Consider the following 8984-nt stretch of genomic DNA (forward strand, 5'->3'; position numbering starts at 1 on the left):
TCCTATGTTCCTTGTTTCAGCTTTGACATACCCATTACTGATGTTATTGTGCTTTCCATCCTCCTGTTTTTGCTGACTTCTTTCATTCATGAGCTTTATGTTACTTTTTTATGCCTTAGCATACCCATGACTGGTGGTGTTGGGATTTTAGCCACATAATATGTGTTAAACCTGAGATCCTTGGCGTGGTTTTTATACAACTTTTTGCGTTCCATCCTCCTGTTTTTGATGACTTCTTTTATTATTTTATTTTATTTTATTTTCTCTTTCCCTCACTCTGCTAACCCTGCACTTTACCTCAGTCCCGGAATTCGATGTCCCATAGCGCCAGGAAACTCATGGTGCTCTATAAATCTCATTTAATAATAATAATAATGAGCTTTATGTTCCTTTGTTAGGTCTAGCCTGAGACAGTGCATGCTGTCTCTTCGAGACATATGGTAAGTGGCTTTTAAAAGTGCCACCAGAGGCTTTTGCTGATCTCCAGCTTGTATTCACGAGCGCGTGCACGTGCACAGCTGCCATCTGTGTTTTTATTGCTGTAATCAGGCTCCTCTGCTCGCACTCCCTCCTCCCTTCTCCCACTCAATCTTCCTTAGTTTCATTTGTGTGTGGCTTTTAAAAGTGCCACCAGAGGCTTTTGCTGGCCTCCAGCTTGCATTCACGAGCATGTGCACGTGGACAGCTGCCATCTGTGTTTTTTTTGCTGTAATCAGGCTCCTCTGCTCGCACTCCCCCCTCCCTTCTCCCCCTCCCTCTTTAATTTGTGTATTCTATTGCTGTGAATGCTCCTGCTTCCACCAGGCACACACACCATCAGTCGGCAGTGCACGCTTTCACCAGGCACACACACACCACCAGCCGTTGGTGCACGCTTCTACCAGGCACACACACCATCAGTCATCAGTGCACGCTTTCACCAGGCAAACACACACCCAGCCGTCAGTGCACGCTTCCACCAGGCACACTTCCACCAGGCACACACACCACCAGCCGTCAGTGCATGCTTCCACCAGGCACACACACCACCAGTTGTCAGTGCACGCTTCCACCAGGCACACACACACCACCAGCCATTGGTGCACGCTTCCCCCAGGCACACACACCATCAGTCATCAGTGCATGCTTTCACCAGGCACACACTCCACCAGCCGTCAGTGCACGCTTCCACCAGGCACACTTCCACCAGGCATACCCACCACCAGATGTCAGTGCACGCTTCCACCAGGCACACACACCACCAGCCGTCAGTGTGTGCTTCCACGAGGCACATACACCACCAGCCATCAGTGCGCCCTTCCACCAGGCACACACACCACCAGCCGTCAGTGCGTGCTTTCACCAGGCACACACACACCACCAGCCGTTGGTGCACGCTTCCACCAGGCACACACTTCCACCAGGCACACACACCATCAGTCGTCAGTGCACGCTTTCACCAGGCAAACACACACCCAGCCGTCAGTGCACGCTTCCACCAGGCACACTTCCACCAGGCACACACACCACCAGCCGTCAGTGCATGGTTCCACCAGGTACACACACCACCAGTTGTCAGTGCACGCTTCCACCAGGTACACACACACCATCAGCCGTTGGTGCACGCTTCCACCAGGCACACACTCCACCAGCCGTCAGTGCACGCTTCCACTGGGCACACTTCCACCAGGCATACCCACCACCAGCCGTCAGTGCACGCTTCCACCAGGCACACACACCACCAGCCGTCAGTGTGTGCTTCCACGAGGCACACACACCACCAGCCGTCAGTGCGCCCTTCCACCAGGCACACACACCACCAGCCGTAAGTGCGCGCTTCCACCAGGCACACACACCACCAGCTGTCAGTGCACGCTTCCACCAGGCACATACACCACCAGCCGTCAGTGCATGCTTTTCCACCAGGCACACACACCACCAGTCATCAGTGCACGCTTCCACCAGGCACACACACACCACCAGCCATTGGTGCACCCTTCCACCAGGCACACACACCATCAGTCGTCAGAGCACACTTTCACCGGGGACACACACCACCAGCCGTCAGTGCACGCTTCCACCAGGCACACTTCCACCAGGCATACCCACCACCAGACATCAGTGCACGCTTCCACCAGGCACACACACCACCAGCCATCAGTGCACGCTTCCACCAGGCACACACACCACCAGCTGTCAGTGCATGCTTCCAGCAGGCACACACACCAGCAGCCGTCAGTGCGCTCTTACACCAGGCACCCACACCACCAGCCGTCAGTGCATGCTTCCACCAGGCACACACACAACCAGCTGTCAGTGTGTGCTTCCACCAGGCACACACACCACCAGCTGTCAGTGCGCTCTTCCACCAGGCACACACACCACCAGCCGTCAGTGTGCGCTTCCATCAGGCACGCACTACCAGCTATCAGTGCACACTTCCACCAGGCACATGTACCACCAGCCGTCAGTGCACGCTTTTCCACCAGGCACACACACCACCAGTCGCCAGTGCACGCTTCCAGCAGGCACACACACCACCAGCCATTAGTGCACACTTCCACCAGGCACACACACCACCAGCCATCAGTGCATGCTTTTCCACCAAGCACACACACCACCAGCCGTCAGTGCACACTTTTCTACCAGGCACACACACCACCAACTGTCAGTGCACGCTTCCCCACCAGGCACACACACCACCAGTCATCAGTGCATGCTTCCTCACCAGGCAAACACGCCACCAGCCATCGGTGCACGCTTCCACCAGGAGGGTGGGGCTTTTGTTCTTCACAATCCTGTAAGGCTAAAAGATCATTATACTACTCGCTGGATGACTGTGACATTGAAAATGTATATACTCTGCCTCTGAGAACTAAACTGAGAAAATTACTATTGTATTTTTGTATCATAACAATACTATGTCTCCTCTACATTAGCGCAGAGTGCTACTCCGCCTGCCTAATACTAAGAAGTCAAACTCCTACATATCTCCAGCCTTGCTTCTTATCTCTAATTCTGGAGTGAAAGTTACACTTCTTAGTGTTTCTTGTACTTCTCATTTTAAGCAGCAAACTCTATCTAGGCCCAGCTCTCCCATGCTGCTGCACCTCCCTGTTTCCTCCCTGTTTTGCTTAGTGCTTTGTCCTGCTTTTCCCTCATTTTTTACTGCTTTCTCCTTTCTTCTCCCCCATTTTCTCCAGCTTTTCCCTAATTTCTTATTGCTTTCTCCTTGCCCTTCCCATTTTTTTGAGTGCTTTCTCCTGCTTATTCCTAGTTTTTTACTACTTCTCCTTGTTTTTTTCCCTTGTTTGCCGCTCTTGCCTGCCGCCAGTTTTCCCACCTCCCACCCAGCACACTGCCTCCCAGTGCCCTCCCTCCTCCCAGGACCTACTTAATGAAGGCTGCAGCGTGCCCCCATTGAGCAGGCTCCAGGCAAAACTCTGCCGTGCTGCTGCACTGCTCTGCTTCCTCCCCGGTTCCTGAGTGCTTTGTCCTGGTTTCCCTCATTTTCACTAATTTCTTCACGAAGCAGCTATTAACTCCAGCACCTTGAGACCATTCACAGGTGATTTGCTGTGCATAAAGAAATCCTGATTATTTGATTAATTGATCTTTTAAGGGCCAATTGACAAAACGTACATAATCTAAAAGCTTTAGAACCTTGTGTAAACATACCTCCTTCCTTCTTCTACTTTCACAGAGCCTGGGGATGTATGAACCAATTCCTTCTTTGTCTCAAGAAACATCTCAATCCTCAAATATGCCTGCGAACAACACTGCTACTCTTTGCGCACCTAAGAAGGCTCCAGGCCCAGATGGATTTACAGCTGAATTGTTTACACATTTTTCCAACTTGTTTTTTTTCAAAACTCTCTTCCCTTATAGATTCTTTTACATACAGGCAAGTCCTCTGGATTCTTTCTAGATACCCATATTTGTCTTATACCCAAAGAGGGTAAAGATGAACATTATTGTAAACATTACAGACCCATTTCTCTTGTTAATTATTTATATATATTATAAAATGTTTTCTAATTGTTCAGCTCTTTGATTAGAAATGTTTCCCTTCTTGGTAAGGAGTAATCTGGCTTTGCTAAGTGGAGATCCATATTTGATAATACACACCTATTGTTTATTATTCTATCCAAGTCTACCCAAATCTCTGATTCTGTGGCAGAAATCATTTTAAATGCTTTTGACCATGTCAATTGGTCCTTTGTTTTTCACACTCTTGAATGGTTTGGTTTTGACTCTAAAATGATCACTCTCGTGTCTTTTTTATGCCTCTCCAGGAGTGCGACAAAGTTTTCCCCTTTTGCCTTTTCTTTTTAACTCAGCACTAGAACCCTCCTTATCTAAATTACGAAAAAATCAAGATCTTCATGGTTTTCTCAGCAATGGGCAACAGGTTAAAATGGTAGTGTATGCTGATGATATCTTGCTATTTATTTCACAACCTCAGTCCTCACTTCCAGCTTTTTTGAATGAAGTTAATTCTTTTTCTTTAGTGTATGGTTACAAGTTAAATCCTGGTAAATGTGAGATGGCCTTGAATAAATTTGCCTTTAAACATGAATTGCTCATTACCAATTTTTTTACGGAATATGACAAAAATGTAATATCTTGGGCTACTGTTCTCTTAATCAAATAAAATCTCCATTTGATTAAGCCTGGTTGAATGGAGAACTAAATTAGCAACACTTATTATTGGCACCCTTTACATCTATGTTGGTGGGGTCGTTTTGATACAATGAAGATGATTGTAGTACCCATCCTTTTATATACTATATCGAACATCCCATTAAATCATTAAATATCTCTTCTAAATAGTTTAAGAAAATCTACTCCACACTTACTTCATTTCTTTGGAACAAAAAGAGGCCTCACATGTCCCTCCTGAAATTCAGAATATCTAAAGTGATGGTGGTGTAAATTTCCTAGATTTGTATAAATATCATATGGACTTCCTATTAAAATAATCTGTTTACTGGACTTCTAAGTCTTTGGAGTATTATCCATTATGGGCAGATATGGAAAAAGGTGTTTATTTCCCTTTTCTTTTCATGAATATCTGACATTTTATGCAAACTACAAGGTCTCTCCACACCGATATTTAAAAATCAATGCAAACTGTTAGATCCTATATTGTTATGCACCCCCACTGATATCAATTCCTTCCTCAACTCCACAATCTGGCATTACCAATTAATACTCATCAAAAATAAACTGGAAATCATGGAGAAAAAGGGGTTTCATGTGGATTAATCAGCTAATAGTCCACAACTCCTTTCTGACATCTCCACAGGCGCAATCTCTTTTTGGTTTTTCATCTTCTTTTCAAGGTAAATCTGAAACACCTTAAAACGTTATTCCTAATATATATGCTCATTTTCATTTTCACTCCCAACATACTTCAATTTACCCTACTTGTTCAAGTAATATGTTGTTGTTGATGCATACCACGAGACATGGGGTTTTGTAGTCTAATGCTTGCTATGTAACAGAGTCTTTTGTATAAGTGAACCAACTAGGAATGTTATTTGAATGTTTTTATAGATGCCATCTGTGGAAGTAGGTTTTATTGATTTCAACCTTATTGTGGTGTTAAAACTTTTTTCACTCTATTTCTTTTTCACCTGTTTTGAAGAGAGATTTATGCAGTAGCAAATTTCAAGAACAGAGGTCCTGAAGAAAGAAAAGGGCATTCTTACCCTATTGGCTGAAACATGTTGGCCTTGACAATTTAGCAGTTATTTGTTAGTACTGCTCTTTGCACTGTTCTGTTTTTAGATTAGAGGGTGAGGTGACATCTCCAATAAACGTTGTTTTTCTCCTCATGACTCTATTTTAAATATCACTCACTTTTGTTTTGTTGCACTGCTCTAAATTCCCTAGTGGTCATGGACCCAAAGAAGGTGTAATCTGTCCCTCTTTTATTTGGTGCTCCTATTCTGATTCCATTGAGCGAATCCCTTTCTGGAAGTTTGTCTCTAAGATCAAGAGACATATCATCCATATGGGTAGATAACTAGATGATAAGATTGATCACACTGATAATTGATGGGAATCCAAGCTCTGCTCAATGATTTCCGTCTCCCACAACATTCCTGTTTCTTTGCTTTTCTAATTCTGTCTGTAGCAGCTTAAGGCACTTGGTGGCTTTGTATCTATTAGACCCTCAGTTCAGTTGGTTTTTGTTATTGTGTATTTTGGGGATTGGAACTGTGGCAGGTCGTTAAAACATCCCTTTGACCCTATTTTTCCCTGTTGTATTTCTAGATGTGACGTATGCCCATCATTTATTTGTGCTAATTAGATTACGATATGGCATTGCTCATTATCTTGTAACTTTCCCCACTATGCGGATTCATCCACCCGAAGATATGCTATGTCCATGTGACAACAGGAGTAAGCAGAGTACAATGTATTTTCTGCTATTTTGAAAATTTTAATAAGAATTTTAGATGTTTTTATCTGAAACCTCTTCTCCTTAGCCATCATATCAGGTCACACAAAGAAGCGGTGAAATTCTTTGTGACATTGGGTGATCCCCTGGCTTGTTACTGTGTTGCCCTGTTTATCCTGAAAGCTGTTAAAATGAGAAAAACTTTGAGTATCTAGCAGAAAGGAAATGACATGATTCAAGGAATTTTAGTATTTTAGTTACAGAATGTTAAGTATGATCATTAAGGCTTGATGTCTGGTAATGTACTAAAATGAATTTGGATAAATGGTTTTAATGTTAGAAATGGAAAGATTTTATCAATTGGACTGTATTTATATTCTATACATGTTTATTCTTTGTATGATGCACTTTCATGACTATCTTTTGATTGACGAATAAAGACTGAACGAGAATGACTGTTTAAGTAAACTTTGATGGCCCAATACACTTCTAAATAATATCCAAAGCATTTCGAAACGTATTATCTCCAAAGCATTCCAACACTCTGTTTCTTTACAAGTTCTAATATGTTTGACAGAGTCCTTGGCTCTAATGGAAAAAAGAAAACAGATGATGTATGTGTAAACCATTTTAATGCCATAAAAAATATATTTCTATGTTAGTATAGGCGATCTATAAATGACATCACTATAAGGAACAAGTCTCTTATTAGCCTGGCTCCTGGCCTATATATACTAAAAACTATCTTGGATGGGTTATATGTTGCACAAGTTATTCACAAAGGTGAAAACTGACTGTATATAAGGACTGTGCCTAGTTATACTAATGGTGGCACCATTGCTCTTCAGAGAGAATACTTGTGGGAAAAAGGCCGGTGTTCCACAACTAGATTTGTTTTGAAGTGAAAGATGTTCTTCCCTTCACTTTCATAAAAATAGTGATTTGTCCAGTTCCCTCATGACAATAGTAAACATGGATCCTGGCATATATGGCGGGCACCATTTTAGGTAAGTTATATATAAATCTAAAATTGAGAAAAGACTACACAGAACGAGTGAAACATCAACATGTTTCCACATAGGCCACACAGCAATACTAATATTTTCCAATCAAGCACACCTTGCAGTGCAACATGCTACCCATCCACTGATGCATTAGGCACTTCATCAGGAGTATATAACTACGTTACAATGCAGGGCTTTGCTGAATTGAAGGATTTCATATGTTGGGATACCTTGCAGTTTTGCATGATAGACGAAGGAAGGTTTGACAGCAAGCAGATACGTAGAATTGTAACTTTGCTTTAATTGGAGACCTTGTTCTGCAAGACAAACATAGCTATGCTGTAAAAACAGAAACAACACAAAAACAGTCAGTGTCATCCTTTAAACAAGTATTAGGGCAACTAAAATACCAATCAAAGACAACATTGAAACAAACAGAAAGAATGAAACCAATGCAAAGCAACACATGAATTGCAGATATAGAAACAGGTGAAAGGCAATAACTAGTAGTAAGCCATGTTTTGAAAATACAAGAGGTCTTGCTTTGATCTACCCGGTCTACTTTTTTGCTTGCTCAGGCGGAATCTGATACAAAGAGTTAGCTATTTGTGAAGCATCTAGCAAATGACTTTAGACCCCTGCAGCAATTTCAAGTAGAGGTGATTACCAATTTTCTATGGATTCACATTTAGGACCCGATTCCTATCTCGTTCTGAAAGCATACCGAACGACTCGGGTCCGGAATGCTTTTCTTCTTGTTTATTGTCTACTAGTGCCCTTGTTTTATTTGTTGTTGTGCATACTTTGATGGTTATTCAACCGGATATAGTTATTACTACTAGTGTTGACATTTTCATATTTCATTTTGAGTAGTATTGCTTAGAAATGATCAATACAAAGTATTACTGTAATGCTACATAAAACAATTCACTCCTTGATTAGAGGGGACCTTAAAATTTGACCCATAGCTTACATTCTTTACAGTTTTATAAAGCTGTTCAACCATCTCTGCCCTAAACCTCAGGTGTTTTAAACAAGACAACTCTCTTTCCTCACAGAGGAGCTCACTATCCTTGGGCAAGTATCCTCAGCCACTGAGCCTTCTTCCGCACCATCTCTATCCACAGCTTCCTTGCAGGATCGTTGGTTTTCTCAGGCCTACCCTCAGGCTTATGGAAAGATATTCCACTATATTGTGACTTCCTCACCATTGTGTTGATCTATAAAATAACATTTACTGCACCAGAAAAAGACTAGGGCTTCTGGAGTTGATGCACGTCCTCTTTCCTGGCATACCAGGATAGGGTGTATGCATCAGCACCCCTCTAATCATGGAACATGAAAGACAGCTTATTTCCATTAAGAAGCTGCATGTCAGAATGAAGCACTCGCTATATATTCCAACAAATGAGTACAAATAAAACATAATTGCCATTTGTACATCTTTGAGTGAACTGGAATAGTCAGAACCTATTAAATTTGGGAGTGTGATGGTGAATAGATACCGCTGGTACTAGTGTTAGGCACCTGTGTCAGGGGCAGTGGGTGATGGAAGCTGCAGTGGCCTTCTTTGGACGATCTTGGTCCCTGAT

This window comes from Lissotriton helveticus, chromosome 3_1 (assembly GCF_964261635.1).
Source record: "Lissotriton helveticus chromosome 3_1, aLisHel1.1, whole genome shotgun sequence".
NCBI classification, from domain to species: Eukaryota; Metazoa; Chordata; class Amphibia; order Caudata; family Salamandridae; genus Lissotriton; species Lissotriton helveticus.